This window comes from Macaca mulatta, chromosome 11 (genome assembly GCF_049350105.2).
Source record: "Macaca mulatta isolate MMU2019108-1 chromosome 11, T2T-MMU8v2.0, whole genome shotgun sequence".
Lineage (NCBI taxonomy): Eukaryota > Metazoa > Chordata > Mammalia > Primates > Cercopithecidae > Macaca > Macaca mulatta.
In genome coordinates, this window is record NC_133416.1 from 45,334,046 (window position 1) to 45,351,935 (window position 17,890).

Below are 17,890 nucleotides of genomic sequence, written 5' to 3' on the forward strand. Positions count from 1 at the left end.
ACTATAGGGCCAAAGGAAATATCCTCCGATAACAAAGAGAAAGAAGTTTTCTGAGAAACTTCTTTGTGTTCTGTGAAATCATCTCACAGAGTTGCAGCTTTCCCCTAAAGAAGCCTTTCGCTAAGACAGTTCCTGTGGAATTGGGAAAGTGATATTTGGAAGCCCATAGACGGCTATGGTGAAAAAGGAAATATCCTCAGATGAAATCTGGAAAGAAGATTTCTGAGAAACTGCTCTGTGATGTGTGACTTCCACTCACAGAGTTACATCTGTATTTCGTGGATCTCTTTCCAGGCCTTATTTCTGTGGATTCTGAGAACAGATATTTCCGATCCCTTTGAAGACTATAGGGCCAAAGGAAATATCCTCCGAAAACAAAGAGAAAGAAGATTTCTGAGAAACTTCTGGGTGATGTTTGACTTCCACTCACAGAGTTACATCTGTATTTCGTGGATCTCATTGCTAGCCTTATTTCTGTGGAATCTGAGAACAGATATATCGTATCCCTTTGAAGACTATAGGGCCAAAGAAAATATCCTCCGATAACAAAGAGAAAGAAGCTTTCTGAGCAACTTCTTCGTGTTCTGTGAAATCATCTCACAGAGTTACAGCTTACCCCTCAAGAAGCCTTTCGCTAAGACAGTTCTTGTGGAATTGGGAAAGTGATATTTGGAAGCCCATAGAGGGCTAGGGTGAAAAAGGAAATATACTCAGATGAAATCCGGAAAGAAGCTTTCTGAGAAACTGCTTAGTGTTCTGTTAATTCATCTCACAGAGTTAAATCTGTGTTTCGTGAATCTCATTGCTAGCCTTATTTCTGTGGAATCTGAGAACAGATATTTCGGATCCCTTTGAAGACTATAGGGCCAAAGGAAATAACCTCCGATAACAAAGAGAAAGTAGCTTTCTGAGAAACTTCTTTGTGTTCTGTGAAATCATCTCACAGAGTTACAGCTTTCCACTCAAGAAGCCTTTCGCTAAGACAGTTCTTGTGGAATTGGAAAAGTGATATTTGGAAGCCCCTAGAGGGCTGTGGTGAAAAAGGAAATATCCTCAGATGAAATCTGGAAAGAAGCTTTCTGAGAAACTGCTTAGTGTTCTGTTAATTCATCTCACAGATTTACATCTGTGTTTCGTAGATTTCTTTGCTAGCGTTCTTTCTGTGGAATCTGAGAACAGATATTTCGGATCCCTTTGAAGACTATAGGGCCAAAGGAAATATCCTCCGATAACAAAGAGAAAGAAGCTTTCTGAAAAACTTCTTTCTGTTCTGTGAAATCATCTCACAGAGTTAAAGCTTTCTCGTGAAGAAGCCTTTCGCTAAGACAGTTCTTGTGGAATTGGCAAAGTGATATTTGGAAGCCCATAGAGGGCTATGGTGAAGAAGGAAATATCCTCAGAAGAAATCTGGAAAGAAACTTTCTGAGAAACTGCTTAGTGTTCTGTTAATTCATCCCACAGAGTTACATCTGTGTTTCGTAGAACTCTTTGTTACCCTTATTTCTGTGGAATCTGGGAACAGATATTTCGGATCCCTTTGAAGACTATAGGGCCAAAGGAAATATCCTCCGATAACAAAGAGAAAGAAGCTTTCTGAGAAACTTCTTTCTGTTCTGTGAAATCATCTCACAGAGTTACAGCTTTCTCCTGAAGAAGCCTTTCGCTAAGACAGTTCTTGTGGAATTGGCAAAGTGATATTTGGAAGCCCATAAAGGGCTACGGTGAAAAAGGAAATATCCTCAGATGAAATCTGGAAAGAAGATTTCTGGGAAACTTCTCTGTGATGTGTGACTTCCTCTCACAGAGCTACATCTGTATTTCGTGGATGTCTTTGCTAGCGTTATTTCTGTGGAATCTGAGAACAGATATTTCGGATCCCTTTGAGACTACAGGGCCAAAGGAAATATCCTCTGATAACAAAGAGTAAGAAGCTTTCTGAGAAACTTCTTTGTGTTCTGTGAAATCATCTCACAGAGTTACAGCTTTCCTCTCAAGAAGCCTTTCGCTAAGACAGTTCTTGTGGAATTGGCAAAGTGATATTTGGTAGCCCATAGAGGGCTATGGTGAAAAAGGAAATATCCTCAGATGAAATCTGGAAAGAAGCTTTCTGAGAAACTGCTTAGTGTTCTGTTAATTCATCTCACAGAGTTACATCTGTGTTTCATAGATTTCTTTGCTAAGGTTCTTTCTGTGGAATCTGAGAACAGATATTTCGAATCCCTTTGAAGACTGTAGGACCAAAGGAAATATCCTCCGATAACAAAGAGAAAGAAGCTTTCTGAGAAACTTCTTTGTGTTCTGTGAAATCATCTCACAGAGTTACAGTTTTCCCCTCAAGAAGACTTTCGCTAAGACAGTTCTTGTGGAATTGGCAAAGTGATATTTGGAAGCCCATAAGTGGCTATGGTGAAAAAGGAAATATCCTCAGAAAAAATCTGGAAAGAAACTTTCTGAGAAACTGCTTAGTGTTCTGTTAATTCATCTCACAGAGTTACATCTGTGTTTCGTAGATCTCTTTGTTACCCTTATTTCTGTGGAATCTGGGAACAGATATTTCGGATCCCTTTGAAGACTATAGGGCCAAAGGAAATATCCTGCAATAACAAAGAGAAAGAAGCTTTCTGAGAAACTTCTTTGTGTTCTGTGAAATCATCTCACAGAGTTACAGCTTTCCCCTCAAGAAGCCTTTCGCTAAGACAGTTCTTGTGGAATTGGCAAAGTGATATTAGAAGCCCATAGAGGGCTACGGTGAAAAAGGAAATATCCTCAGATGAAATCTGTAAAGAAGCTTTTTGAGAAACTGCTCTGTGATGTGTGACTTCCACTCACACAGTAACGTCTGTGTCGTGGATCTCTTTCCTAGCTTTATTTCTGTGGATTCTGAAAACAGATATTTCGTATCCCCTTGAAGACTATAGGGCCAAAGGAAGAATCCTCCGATAACAAAGAGAAGGATGCTTTCTGAGAAACATCTTTGTGTTCTGTGAAATCATCACACAGAGTTACAGCTTTCCCCTCAACAAGCCTTTCGCTAAGACAGATCTTGTGGAATTTGCAAAGTGATATTTGGAAGCCCATAGAGGGCTATGGTCAAAAAGGAAATATCCTCAGATGAAATCTGGAAAGAAGCTTTCTGAGTAACTACTTAGTGTTCTGTTAATTCATCTCACAGAGTTATATCTGTATTTCGTGGATCCCTTTGCTTGCGTTATTTCTGTGGAATCTCAGAACTGATAATTCAGATCCCTTTGAAGACTATAGGGCCAAAGAAAATATCCTCCGATAACAAAGAGAAAGAAGCTTTCTGAGAAACTTCTTTGTGTTCTGTGAAATCATCTCACAGAGTTAAAGCTTTCCCCTCAAGAAGCCTTTCGCTAAGACAGTTCTTGTGGAATTGGCAAAGTGATATTTGGAAGCCCATAGAGGGCTATGATGAAAAAGGAAATATCCTCAGATGAAATCTGGAAAGAAACTTTGTGAGAAACTGCTCTGTGATGTGTGACTTACACTCACAGAGTTACATCTGTATTTCGTGGATCTCTTTGCTGGCCTTATTTCTGTGGAATCTGAGAACAGATATTTCGTATCCCTTTGAAGACTATAGGGCCAAAGAAAATATCCTCCGATAACAAAGAGAAAGAAGCTTTCTGAGAAACTTATTTGTGTTCTGTGAAATCATCTCCAGAGTTACACCTTTCCCCTCAAGAAGCCTTTCGCTAAGACAGTTCTTGTGGAATTGGCAAAGTGATATTTGGAAACCCATAGAGGGCTACGGTGAAAAAGGAAATATCCTCAGATGAAATCTGGAAAGAAGCTTTCTGAGAAACTGCTTAGTGTTCTGTTAATTCATCTCAGAGAATTACATCTGTATTTCGTGGATCTCTTTGCTAGCCATATTTGTGTGGAATCTCAGAACAGATATTTCGGATCCCTTTGAAGACTATAGGGCCAAAGGAAATATCCTCCGATAACAAAGAGAAAGAAGCTTTCTGAGAAACTTCTTTGTGTTCTGTGAAATCATCTCACAGAGATACAGCTTTCCCCTCAAGAAGCGTTTCACTAAGACAGTTCTTATGGAATTGGCAAAGTGATATTTGGAAGCCCATAGAGGGCTAGGGTGAAGAAGGAAATATCCTCAGATGAAATCTGGAAAGAAGATTTCTGAGAAACTTCTGCGTGATGTGTGACTTCCACTCACAGCTTTACATCTGTATTTCGTGAATCTCATTGCTAGCCTTATTTCTGTGGAATCTGAGAACAGATATTTCGGATCCCTTTGTAGACTATAGGGCCAAAGGAAATATCCTCTGATAACAAAGAGAAAGAAGCTTTCTGAGAAACTTCTTTGTGTTCTGTAAAATCATCTCACAGAGTTACAGCTTTACCCTCAAGAAGCCTTTCGCTAAGACAGTTCTTGTGGAATTGGCAAAGTGATATTTGGAAGCCCATAGAGGGCTATGGTGAAAAAGGAAATATCCTCAGATGAAATCTGGAAAGAAGCTTTCTGAGAAACTGCTTAGTGTTCTGTTAATTCGTCTCACAGAGTTACATCTGTATTTCGTGGATCTCTTTGCTAGCCTTATTTCTGTGGAATCTGAGAACAGATATTTCGGATCCCTTTGAAGACTATAGGGCCAAAGGAAATATCCTCCGATAACAAAGAGAAAGAAGGTTTCTGAGAAACTTCTTTGTGTTCTGTGAAATCATCTCACAGAGATACAGCTTTCCCCTCAAAAAGCCTTTCGCTAAGACAGTTCTTGTGGAATTGGCAAAGTGATATTTGGAAACCCATAGAGGGCTAGGGTGAAAAAGGAAATATCCTCAGATGAAATCAGGAAAGAAGATTTCTGAGAAACTTCTGCGTGATGTGTGACTTCCACTCACAGCTTTACATCTGTATTTCGTGAATCTCATTCCTAGCCTTATTTCTGCGGAATCTGAGAACAGATATTTCGGATCCCTTTGTAGACTATAGGGCCAAAGGAAATATCCTCTGATAACAAACAGAAAGAAGCTTTCTGAGAAACTTCTTTGTGTTCTGTGAAATCATCTCACAGAGTTACAGCTTTACCCTCTAGAAGCCTTTCGCTAAGACAGTTCTTGTGGAATTGGCAAAGTGATATTTGGAAGCCCATACAGGGCTATGGTGAAAAAGGAAATATCCTCAGATAAAATCTGGAAGGAAGATTTCTGAGAAACTTCTCTGTGATGTGTGACTTCAACTCACAGAGTTTCATCAGTATTTCGTGGATCTCTTTGCTAGCCTTATTTCAGTGGAATCTGAGAAGAGATATTTCGGATCCCTTTGTAGACTATAGGGCCAAAGGAAATATCCTCTGATAACAAAGAGAAAGAAGCTTTCTGAGAAACTTCTTTGTGTTCTGTGAAATCATCTCACAGAGTTACAGCTTTCCCCTCAAGAAGCCTTTCGCTAAGACAGTTCTTGTGGAATTGGCAAAGTGATATTTGGAAGCCCATAGAGGGCTACGGTGAAAAAGGAAATATCCTCAGCTGAAACCTGGAAAGATGGTTTCTGAGAAACTGCTTAGTGTTCTGTTAATTCATCTCACAGAGTTACATCTGTGTTTCGTAGATCTCTTTGGTAGCCTTCTTTTTGTGGAATCTGAGAACAGATATTTCGGATCCCTTTGAAGACTATAGGGCCAAAGGAAATATCCTCCGATAACAAAGAGAAAGAAGCTTTCTGAGAAACTTCTTTGTGTTCTCTGAAATCATCCCACAGAATTACAGCTTTCCCCTCAAGAAGCCTTTTGCTAAGACAGTTCTTGTAGAATTAGCAAAGTGATATTTGGAAGCCCATAGAGGGCTATGGTGAAAAAGGAAATATCCTCAGATGAAATCTGGAAGGAAGCTTTCTGAGAAACTGCTTAGTGTTCTGTTAATTCATCTCACAGAGTTACATCTGTATCTCGTGGATCTCTTTGCTAGCCTTATTTCTGTGGAATCTGAGAACAGATATTTCGGATCCCTTTGAAGACCTTAGGGCCAAAGGAAATATCCTCCGATAACAAAGAGAAAGAAGCTTTCTGAGAAACTTCTTTGTGTTCTGTGAAATCATCTCACAGAGTTACAGCTTTCCCCTCAAGAAGCCTTTCGCTAATACAGTTCTTGTGGAATTGGCAAAGTGATATTTGGAAGCCCATAGAGGGCTATGGTGAAAAAGAAAATATTCTCAGATGAAATATGGAAAGAAGCTTTCTGGGAAACTGCTTAGTGTTCTGTTTATTCATCTCACAGAGTTACATCTTTGTTTCGTAGATCTCTTTGCTAGCCTTCTTTCTGTGGAATCTGAGAACAGATATTTCGGATCCCTTTGAAGACCATAGGGCCAAAGGAAATATCCTCCGATAAGAATGAGAAAGAAGCCTTCTGAGAAACTTCTTTGTGTTCTGTGAAATCATCTCACAGAGTTACAGCTTTCCCCTCAAGAAGCCTTTCGCTAAGACAGTTCTTGTGCAATTGGCAAAGTGATATTTGGAAGCCCTTAGAGGGCTATGGTGAAAAAGGAAATATCCTCAGATGAAATCTGGAAAGAAGCTTTCTGAGAAACTTCTCTGTGATGTGTGACTTCCACTCACAGAGTATCATCAGTATTTCGTGGATCTCTTTGCTAGCCTTATTTCTGTGGAATCTGAGAAGAGATATTTCGGATCCCTTTGTAGACTATAGGGCCAAAGGAAATATCCTCCGATAACAAAGAGAAAGAAGCTTTCTGAGAAACTTCTTTGTGTTCTGTGAAATCATCTCACAGAGTTAAAGCTTTCCCCTCAAGAAGCCTTTCGCTAAGACAGTTCTTGTGGAATTGGCAAAGTGATATTTGGAAGCCCATAGAGGGCTATGATGAAAAAGGAAATATCCTCAGATGAAATCTGGAAAGAAACTTTGTGAGAAACTGCTCTGTGATGTGTGACTTACACTCACAGAGTTACATCTGTATTTCGTGGATCTCTTTGCTGGCCTTATTTCTGTGGAATCTGAGAACAGATATTTCGTATCCCTTTGAAGACTATAGGGCCAAAGAAAATATCCTCCGATAACAAAGAGAAAGAAGCTTTCTGAGAAACTTATTTGTGTTCTGTGAAATCATCTCCAGAGTTACACCTTTCCCCTCAAGAAGCCTTTCGCTAAGACAGTTCTTGTGGAATTGGCAAAGTGATATTTGGAAACCCATAGAGGGCTACGGTGAAAAAGGAAATATCCTCAGATGAAATCTGGAAAGAAGCTTTCTGAGAAACTGCTTAGTGTTCTGTTAATTCATCTCAGAGAATTACATCTGTATTTCGTGGATCTCTTTGCTAGCCATATTTGTGTGGAATCTCAGAACAGATATTTCGGATCCCTTTGAAGACTATAGGGCCAAAGGAAATATCCTCCGATAACAAAGAGAAAGAAGCTTTCTGAGAAACTTCTTTGTGTTCTGTGAAATCATCTCACAGAGATACAGCTTTCCCCTCAAGAAGCGTTTCACTAAGACAGTTCTTATGGAATTGGCAAAGTGATATTTGGAAGCCCATAGAGGGCTAGGGTGAAGAAGGAAATATCCTCAGATGAAATCTGGAAAGAAGATTTCTGAGAAACTTCTGCGTGATGTGTGACTTCCACTCACAGCTTTACATCTGTATTTCGTGAATCTCATTGCTAGCCTTATTTCTGTGGAATCTGAGAACAGATATTTCGGATCCCTTTGTAGACTATAGGGCCAAAGGAAATATCCTCTGATAACAAAGAGAAAGAAGCTTTCTGAGAAACTTCTTTGTGTTCTGTAAAATCATCTCACAGAGTTACAGCTTTACCCTCAAGAAGCCTTTCGCTAAGACAGTTCTTGTGGAATTGGCAAAGTGATATTTGGAAGCCCATAGAGGGCTATGGTGAAAAAGGAAATATCCTCAGATGAAATCTGGAAAGAAGCTTTCTGAGAAACTGCTTAGTGTTCTGTTAATTCGTCTCACAGAGTTACATCTGTATTTCGTGGATCTCTTTGCTAGCCTTATTTCTGTGGAATCTGAGAACAGATATTTCGGATCCCTTTGAAGACTATAGGGCCAAAGGAAATATCCTCCGATAACAAAGAGAAAGAAGGTTTCTGAGAAACTTCTTTGTGTTCTGTGAAATCATCTCACAGAGATACAGCTTTCCCCTCAAAAAGCCTTTCGCTAAGACAGTTCTTGTGGAATTGGCAAAGTGATATTTGGAAACCCATAGAGGGCTAGGGTGAAAAAGGAAATATCCTCAGATGAAATCAGGAAAGAAGATTTCTGAGAAACTTCTGCGTGATGTGTGACTTCCACTCACAGCTTTACATCTGTATTTCGTGAATCTCATTCCTAGCCTTATTTCTGCGGAATCTGAGAACAGATATTTCGGATCCCTTTGTAGACTATAGGGCCAAAGGAAATATCCTCTGATAACAAACAGAAAGAAGCTTTCTGAGAAACTTCTTTGTGTTCTGTGAAATCATCTCACAGAGTTACAGCTTTACCCTCTAGAAGCCTTTCGCTAAGACAGTTCTTGTGGAATTGGCAAAGTGATATTTGGAAGCCCATACAGGGCTATGGTGAAAAAGGAAATATCCTCAGATAAAATCTGGAAGGAAGATTTCTGAGAAACTTCTCTGTGATGTGTGACTTCAACTCACAGAGTTTCATCAGTATTTCGTGGATCTCTTTGCTAGCCTTATTTCAGTGGAATCTGAGAAGAGATATTTCGGAACCCTTTGTAGACTATAGGGCCAAAGGAAATATCCTCTGATAACAAAGAGAAAGAAGCTTTCTGAGAAACTTCTTTGTGTTCTGTGAAATCATCTCACAGAGTTACAGCTTTCCCCTCAAGAAGCCTTTCGCTAAGACAGTTCTTGTGGAATTGGCAAAGTGATATTTGGAAGCCCATAGAGGGCTACGGTGAAAAAGGAAATATCCTCAGCTGAAACCTGGAAAGATGGTTTCTGAGAAACTGCTTAGTGTTCTGTTAATTCATCTCACAGAGTTACATCTGTGTTTCGTAGATCTCTTTGGTAGCCTTCTTTTTGTGGAATCTGAGAACAGATATTTCGGATCCCTTTGAAGACTATAGGGCCAAAGGAAATATCCTCCGATAACAAAGAGAAAGAAGCTTTCTGAGAAACTTCTTTGTGTTCTCTGAAATCATCTCACAGAATTACAGCTTTCCCCTCAAGAAGCCTTTTGCTAAGACAGTTCTTGTAGAATTAGCAAAGTGATATTTGGAAGCCCATAGAGGGCTATGGTGAAAAAGGAAATATCCTCAGATGAAATCTGGAAGGAAGCTTTCTGAGAAACTGCTTAGTGTTCTGTTAATTCATCTCACAGAGTTACATCTGTATCTCGTGGATCTCTTTGCTAGCCTTATTTCTGTGGAATCTGAGAACAGATATTTCGGATCCCTTTGAAGACCTTAGGGCCAAAGGAAATATCCTCCGATAACAAAGAGAAAGAAGCTTTCTGAGAAACTTCTTTGTGTTCTGTGAAATCATCTCACAGAGTTACAGCTTTCCCCTCAAGAAGCCTTTCGCTAATACAGTTCTTGTGGAATTGGCAAAGTGATATTTGGAAGCCCATAGAGGGCTATGGTGAAAAAGAAAATATTCTCAGATGAAATATGGAAAGAAGCTTTCTGGGAAACTGCTTAGTGTTCTGTTTATTCATCTCACAGAGTTACATCTTTGTTTCGTAGATCTCTTTGCTAGCCTTCTTTCTGTGGAATCTGAGAACAGATATTTCGGATCCCTTTGAAGACCATAGGGCCAAAGGAAATATCCTCCGATAAGAATGAGAAAGAAGCCTTCTGAGAAACTTCTTTGTGTTCTGTGAAATCATCTCACAGAGTTACAGCTTTCCCCTCAAGAAGCCTTTCGCTAAGACAGTTCTTGTGCAATTGGCAAAGTGATATTTGGAAGCCCTTAGAGGGCTATGGTGAAAAAGGAAATATCCTCAGATGAAATCTGGAAAGAAGCTTTCTGAGAAACTTCTCTGTGATGTGTGACTTCCACTCACAGAGTATCATCAGTATTTCGTGGATCTCTTTGCTAGCCTTATTTCTGTGGAATCTGAGAAGAGATATTTCGGATCCCTTTGTAGACTATAGGGCCAAAGGAAATATCCTCTGATAACAAAGAGAAAGAAGCTTTCTGAGAAACTTCTTTGTGTTCTGTGAAATCATCTCACAGAGTTACACCTTTCCCCTCAAGAAGCCTTTCGCTACTACAGTTCTTGTGGAATTGGCAAAGTGATATTTGGAAGCCCATAGAGAGCTATGGTGAAAAAGAAAATATCCTCAGATGAAATCTGGAAAGAAGCTTTCTGGGAAACTGCTTAGTGTTCTGTTTATTCATCTCACAAAGTTACATCTGTGTTTCGTAGATCTCTTTGCTAGCCTTCTTTCTGTGGAATCTGGGAACAGATATTTCGGATCCCTTTGAAGACCATAGGGCCAAAGGAAATATCCTCCGATAAGAAAGAGAAAGAAGCTTTTTGAGAAACTTATTTCTGTTCTGTGAAATCACCTCACAGAGTTACAGCTTTCCCCTCAAGAAGCCTTTCGCTAAGACAGTTCTTGTGCAATTGGCAAAGTGATATTTGGAAGCCCATAGAGGGCTATGGTGAAAAGGGAAATATCCTCAGATGAAATCTGGAATGAAGCATTCTGAGAAACTGCTTAGTGTTCTGTTAATTCATCTCACAGAGTTACATCTGTATTTCGTGGATCTCTTTGCTATCCTTATCTCTGTGGAATCTGAGAACAGATATTTCGGATCCCTTTGAAGACTATAGGGCCAAAGGAAATATCCTCCTATAACAAAGAGAAAGAAGCTTTCTGAGAAACTTCTTCGTGTTCTCTGAAATCATCTCACAGAGTTACAGCTTTCCCCTCCAGAAGCCTTTCGCTAAGACAGTTCATTTGGAATTGGCAAAGAGATATTTGGAAGCCCATAGACGGCTAGGGTGAAAAAGGAAATATCCTCAGATGAAATCTGGAAAGAAGCTTTATGAGAAAATGCTTAGTGTTCTGTTAATTCGTCTCACAGAGTTACATCTGTGTTTCGTAGATCTCTTTGCTAGCCTTCTTTCTGTGGAATCTGAGAACAGATATTTCGGATCCCTTTGAAGACTATAGGGCCAAAGGAAATATCCTCCGATAACAAAGAGAAAGAAGCTTTCTGAGAAACTTCTTTGTGTTCTGTGAAATCATCTCACAGAGTTACAGCTTTCCCTTCAAGAAGCTTTCGCTAATACAGTTCTTGTGGAACTGGCAAAGTGATATTTGGAAGCCCATAGAGGGCTATGGAGAAAAAGGAAATATCCTCAGATGAAATCTGGAAAGAAGCTTTCTGAGAAACTGCTCTGTGATGTGTGACTTCCACTCACAGAGTTACATCTGTATTTCCTGGATCCCTTTGCTAGCTTTATTTCTGTGGAATCTGAGAACAGATATTTCGGATCCCTTTGAAGACCATAGGGCCAAAGGAAATATCCTCCGATAACAAAGAGAAAGAAGCTTTCTGAGAAACTTCTTTGTGTTCTGTGAAATCATCTCACAGAGTTACAGCTTTCTCCTCAAGAAGCCTTTCGCTAAGACAATTCTTGTGGAATTGGCAAAGTGATATTTGGAAGCCCATAGAGGGCTATGGTGAAAAAGGAAATATCCTCAGATGAAATCTGGAAAGAAGCTTTCTGAGAAACTGCTCTGTGATGTGTGACTTCCACTCACAGAGTTACATCTGTATTTCCTGGATCTCTTTGCTAGCCTTCTTTCTGTGGAATCTGAGAACAGATATTTCGGATCCCTTTGAAGACTATAGGGCCAAAGGAAATATCCTCCGATAACAAAGAGAAAGAAGCTTTCTCAGAAACTTCTTTGTGTTTTGTGAAATCATCTCACAGAGTTTCAGCTTTCCCTCAAGAAGCCTTTCGCTAAGACATTTCTTGTGGAATTGGCAAACTGATATTTGGTAGCCCATAGAGGGCTATGGTGAAAAAGGAAATATCCTCAGATGAAATCTGGAAAGAAGCTTTCTGAGAAACTGCTTAGTGTTCTGTTTATTCATCTCACAGAGTTACATCTGTGTTTCGTAGATCTCTTTGCTAGCCTTCTTTCTGTGGAATCTGAGAACAGATATTTAGGATCCCTTTGAAGAGTATAGGGCCAAAGGAAATATCTTACGATAAAAAAGAGAAAGAAGCTTTCTGAGAAACTTCTTTGTGTTCTGTGAAATCATCTCACAGAGTTACAGCTTTCCCCTTAAGAAGCCTTTCTCTAAGACAGTTCTGGTGGAATTGGCAAAGTGATATTTATAAGCCCATAGAGGGCTATGGTGAAAAAGGAAATATCCTCAGATGAAATCTGGAAAGAAGCTTTTTGAGAAACTGCTCTATGATGCGTGACTTCCACTCACAGAGTTACATCTGTGTTTCGTAGATCTCTTTGCTAGCCTTTTTTCTGTGGAATCTGAGAACACATATTTCGGATCCCTTTGAAGACTATAGGGCCTAAGGAAAAAACCTCTGATAACAAAGACAAAGAAGCTTTCTGAGAAACTTCTTTGTGTTCTGTGAAATCATCTCACAGAGTTACAGCTTTCCCCTGAAAAAGCCTTTCGCTAAGACAGTTCTTGTGGAATTGGCAAAGTGATATTTGGAAGCCCCTAGAGGGCTATGGTGAAAAAGGAAATATCCTCAGATGAAATCTGGAAAGAAGCTTTCTGAGAAACTGCTTAGTGTTCTGTTAATTCATCTCACAGAGTTACATCTGTGTTTCGTATATCTCTTTGCTAGCCTTCTCTCTGTGGAATCTGAGAACACATATTTCGGATCCCTTTGAAGACTATAGGGCCAAAGGAAATATCCTCCAATAACAAAGAGAATGAAGCTTTCTGAGAAACTTCTTTGTGTTCTGTGAAATCATCTCACAGAGTTACAGCTTTCACCTGTAGAGGCCTTTCGCTAACCCAGTTCTTGTGGAATTCGCAAAGTGATATTTGGTAGCCTATAGAGGGCTACGGTGAAAAAGGAAATTTCCTCAGATGAAATCTGGAAAGAAGCTTTCTGAGAAACTTCTCTGTGATGTCTGACTTCCACTCACAGTGTTACATCTGTATTTCGTGGATCTCTTTGCCAGCCTTATTTCTGTGGAATCTGAGAACAGATATTTCGGATCCCTTTGAAGACTATAGGGCCAAAGGAAATATCCTCCGATAACAAAGAGAAAGAAGGTTTTTGAGAAACTTCTTTGTGTTCTGTGAAGTCATCTCACAGAGTTACAGCTTTCCCCTCAAGAAGCCTTTCGCTAAGACAGTTCTTGTGGAATTTGCAAAGTGATATTTGGAAGCCCATGGAGGGCTATGCTGAAAAAGGAAATATCCTCAGATGACATCTGGAAAGAAGCTTTCTGAGAAACTGCTCTGTGATGTGTGACTTCCACTCAAAGAGTAACATCTGTATTTCGTGGATCTCTCTGCTAACCTTATTTCTGTGGAATCTGAGAACAGATATTTCGGATCCCTTTGAAGACTATAGGGCTAAAGGAAATATCCTCTGATAACAAAGAGAAAGAAGCTTTCTGAGAAACTTCTTTGTGTTCTGTGAAATCATCTCACAGAGTTACAGCTTTCGCCTGAGGAAGCCTTTCGCTAAGAGAGTTCTTGTGGAATTGGCAAAGTGATATTTGGAAGCCCATACAGGGCTATGGTGAAAAAGGAATTATCCTCAGATGAAATCTGGAAAGAAGCTTTCTGAGAAACTGCTCTATGATGTGTGACTTCCACTCACAGAGTTACATCTGTGTTTCGTAGATCGCTTTGCTAGCCTTATTTCTGTGGAATCTGAGAACAGATATTTCGGATCCCTTTGAAGGCTATAGGGCCAAAGGAAATATCCTCTTATAACAAAGAGAAAGAAGCTTTCTGAGAAACTTCTTTGTGTTCTGTGAAATCATCTCACAGAGTTTCAGCTTTCCCCTCAAGAAGCCTTTCGCTAAGACATTTCTTGTGGAATTGGCAAAGTGATATTTGGTAGCCCATAGAGGGCTATGGTGAAAAAGGAAATATCCTCAGATGAAATCTGGAAAGAAGCTTTCTGAGAAACTGCTTAGTGTCTGTTAATTCATCTCACAGAGTTACATCTGTGTTTCGTAGATCTATTTGCTAGCCTTCTTTCTGTGGAATCTGAGAACAGATATTTAGGATCCCTTTGAACACTATAGGGCCAAAGGAAATATCCTCCGATAACAAAGAGAAAGAAGCTTTCTGAGAAACTTCTTTGTGTTCTGTGAAATCATCTCACAGAGTTACAGCTTTCCCCTCAAGAAGCCTTTCGCTAAGACAGTTCTTGTGGAATTGGCAAAGTGATATTTGGAAGCCCTTAGAGGGCTATAGTGAAAAAGGAAATATCCTCATATGAAATCTGGAAAGAAGCTTTCTGAGAAACTGCTCTATGATGTGTGACTTCCACTCACAGAGTTACATCTGTGTTTCGTAGATCTCTTTGCTAGCCTTCTTTCTGTGGAATCTGAGAACAGATATATCGGATCCCTTTGAAGACTGTAGGGCCAAAGGAAATATCCTCCGAAAACAAAGAGAAAGAAGTTTCTGAGAAACTTCTTTGTGTTCTGTGAAATCATCTCACAGAGTTACAGCTTTCCCCTAAGAAGCCTTACGCTAAGATAGTTCTTGTGGAATTGGCAAAGTGATATTTGGAAGCCCATAGAGGGCTATGGTCAAAAAGGAAATATCCTCAGATGAAATCTGGAAAGAAGCTTTCTGAGTAACTACTTAGTGTTCTGTTAATTCATCTCACAGAGTTACATCTGTATTTCGTGGATCTCTTTGCTAGCGTTATTTCTGTGGAAACTCAGAACAGATAATTCGGATCCCTTTGAGGACTATAGGGCCAAAGGAAATATCCTCCGATAACAAAGAGAAAGAAGCTTTCTGTGAAACTTCTTTGTGTTCTGTGAAATCATATCACAGAGTTACAGCTTTTCCCTCAAGAAGCCTTTCGCTAAGACAGTTATTGGGGAATTGGCAAAGTGATATTTGGAAGCCCAAAGAGGGCTATGGTGAAAAAGGAAATATCCTTAGATGAAATCTGGAAAGAAGCTTTCTGAGAAACTGCTCTGTGATGTGTGACTTCCACTCACAGAGTTACATCTGTATTTCGTGGATCTCTTTGCTAGCCTTATTTCTGTGGAATCTTAGAACAGGTATTTCGTATCCCTTTGAAGACTATAGGGCCAAAGAAAATATCCTCTGATAACAAAGAGAAAGAAGCTTTCTGAGAAACTTCTTTGTGTTCTGTGAAATCATCTCACAGAGTTACAGCTTACCCCTCAAGAAGCCTTTCGCTAAGACAGTTCTTGTGGAATTGGCCAAGTGATATTTGGAAGCCATTAGAGGGCTAGGGTGAAAAAGGAAATATCCTCAGATGAAATCTGGAAAGAAGATTTCTGAGAAACTTCTCTGGGATGTGTGACTTCCACTCACAGAGTTACATCTGTATTTCGTGGATGTCTTTGCTAGCCTTATTTCTGTGGAATCTGAGAACAAATATTTCGGATTCCTTTGAAGACCATAGGGCCAAAGGAAATATCCTCCGATAACAAAGAGAAGGAAGCTTTCTGAGAAACATCTTTGTGTTCTGTGAAATCATCACACAGAGTTACAGCTTTCCCCTCAACAAGCCTTTCGCTAAGACAGATCTTGTGGAATTGGCAAAGTGATATTTGGAAGCCCATAGAGGGCTATGGTCAAAAAGGAAATATCCTCAGATGAAATCTGGAAAGAAGCTTTCTGAGTAACTACTTAGTGTTCCGTTAATTCATCTCACAGAGTTACATCTGTATTTCGTGGATCCCTTTGCTAGCGTTATTTCTGTGGAATCTCAGAACAGATAATTCGGATCCCTTTGAGGACTATAGGGCCAAAGGAAATATCCTCCGATAAGAAAGAGAAAGAAGCTATCTGAGAAAGTTCTTTGTGTTCTGTGAAATCATCTCACAGAGTTACAGCTTTCCCCTCAAGAAGCCTTTCGCTAAGACATTTCTTGTGGAATTAGCAAAGTGATATTTGGAAGCCCATAAGGGATATGGTGAAAAAGGAAATATCCTCAGATGAAATCTGGAAAGAAGCTTTCTGAGAAACTGCTCTATGATGTGTGACTTCCACTCACAGAGTTACATCTGTGTTTCGTAGATCTCTTTGCTAGCCTTATTTCTGTGGAATCTGAGAACTGATATTTCGGATCCCTTTGTAGACTATAGGGCCAAAGGAAATATCCTCCGATAACAAAGAGAAAGAAGTTTTCTGAGAAACTTCTTTGTGTTCTGTGAAATCATCTCACAGAGTTGCAGCTTTCCCCTAAAGAAGCCTTTCGCTAAGACAGTTCCTGTGGAATTGGGAAAGTGATATTTGGAAGCCCATAGACGGCTATGGTGAAAAAGGAAATATCCTCAGATGAAATCTGGAAAGAAGATTTCTGAGAAACTGCTCTGTGATGTGTGACTTCCACTCACAGAGTTACATCTGTATTTCGTGGATCTCTTTCCAGGCCTTATTTCTGTGGATTCTGAGAACAGATATTTCCGATCCCTTTGAAGACTATAGGGCCAAAGGAAATATCCTCCGAAAACAAAGAGAAAGAAGATTTCTGAGAAACTTCTGGGTGATGTTTGACTTCCACTCACAGAGTTACATCTGTATTTCGTGGATCTCATTGCTAGCCTTATTTCTGTGGAATCTGAGAACAGATATATCGTATCCCTTTGAAGACTATAGGGCCAAAGAAAATATCCTCCGATAACAAAGAGAAAGAAGCTTTCTGAGCAACTTCTTCGTGTTCTGTGAAATCATCTCACAGAGTTACAGCTTACCCCTCAAGAAGCCTTTCGCTAAGACAGTTCTTGTGGAATTGGGAAAGTGATATTTGGAAGCCCATAGAGGGCTAGGGTGAAAAAGGAAATATACTCAGATGAAATCCGGAAAGAAGCTTTCTGAGAAACTGCTTAGTGTTCTGTTAATTCATCTCACAGAGTTAAATCTGTGTTTCGTGAATCTCATTGCTAGCCTTATTTCTGTGGAATCTGAGAACAGATATTTCGGATCCCTTTGAAGACTATAGGGCCAAAGGAAATAACCTCCGATAACAAAGAGAAAGTAGCTTTCTGAGAAACTTCTTTGTGTTCTGTGAAATCATCTCACAGAGTTACAGCTTTCCCCTCAAGAAGCCTTTCGCTAAGACAGTTCTTGTGGAATTGGAAAAGTGATATTTGGAAGCCCCTAGAGGGCTGTGGTGAAAAAGGAAATATCCTCAGATGAAATCTGGAAAGAAGCTTTCTGAGAAACTGCTTAGTGTTCTGTTAATTCATCTCACAGATTTACATCTGTGTTTCGTAGATTTCTTTGCTAGCGTTCTTTCTGTGGAATCTGAGAACAGATATTTCGGATCCCTTTGAAGACTATAGGGCCAAAGGAAATATCCTCCGATAACAAAGAGAAAGAAGCTTTCTGAAAAACTTCTTTCTGTTCTGTGAAATCATCTCACAGAGTTAAAGCTTTCTCGTGAAGAAGCCTTTCGCTAAGACAGTTCTTGTGGAATTGGCAAAGTGATATTTGGAAGCCCATAGAGGGCTATGGTGAAGAAGGAAATATCCTCAGAAGAAATCTGGAAAGAAACTTTCTGAGAAACTGCTTAGTGTTCTGTTAATACATCCCACAGAGTTACATCTGTGTTTCGTAGAACTCTTTGTTACCCTTATTTCTGTGGAATCTGGGAACAGATATTTCGGATCCCTTTGAAGACTATAGGGCCAAAGGAAATATCCTCCGATAACAAAGAGAAAGAAGCTTTCTGAGAAACTTCTTTCT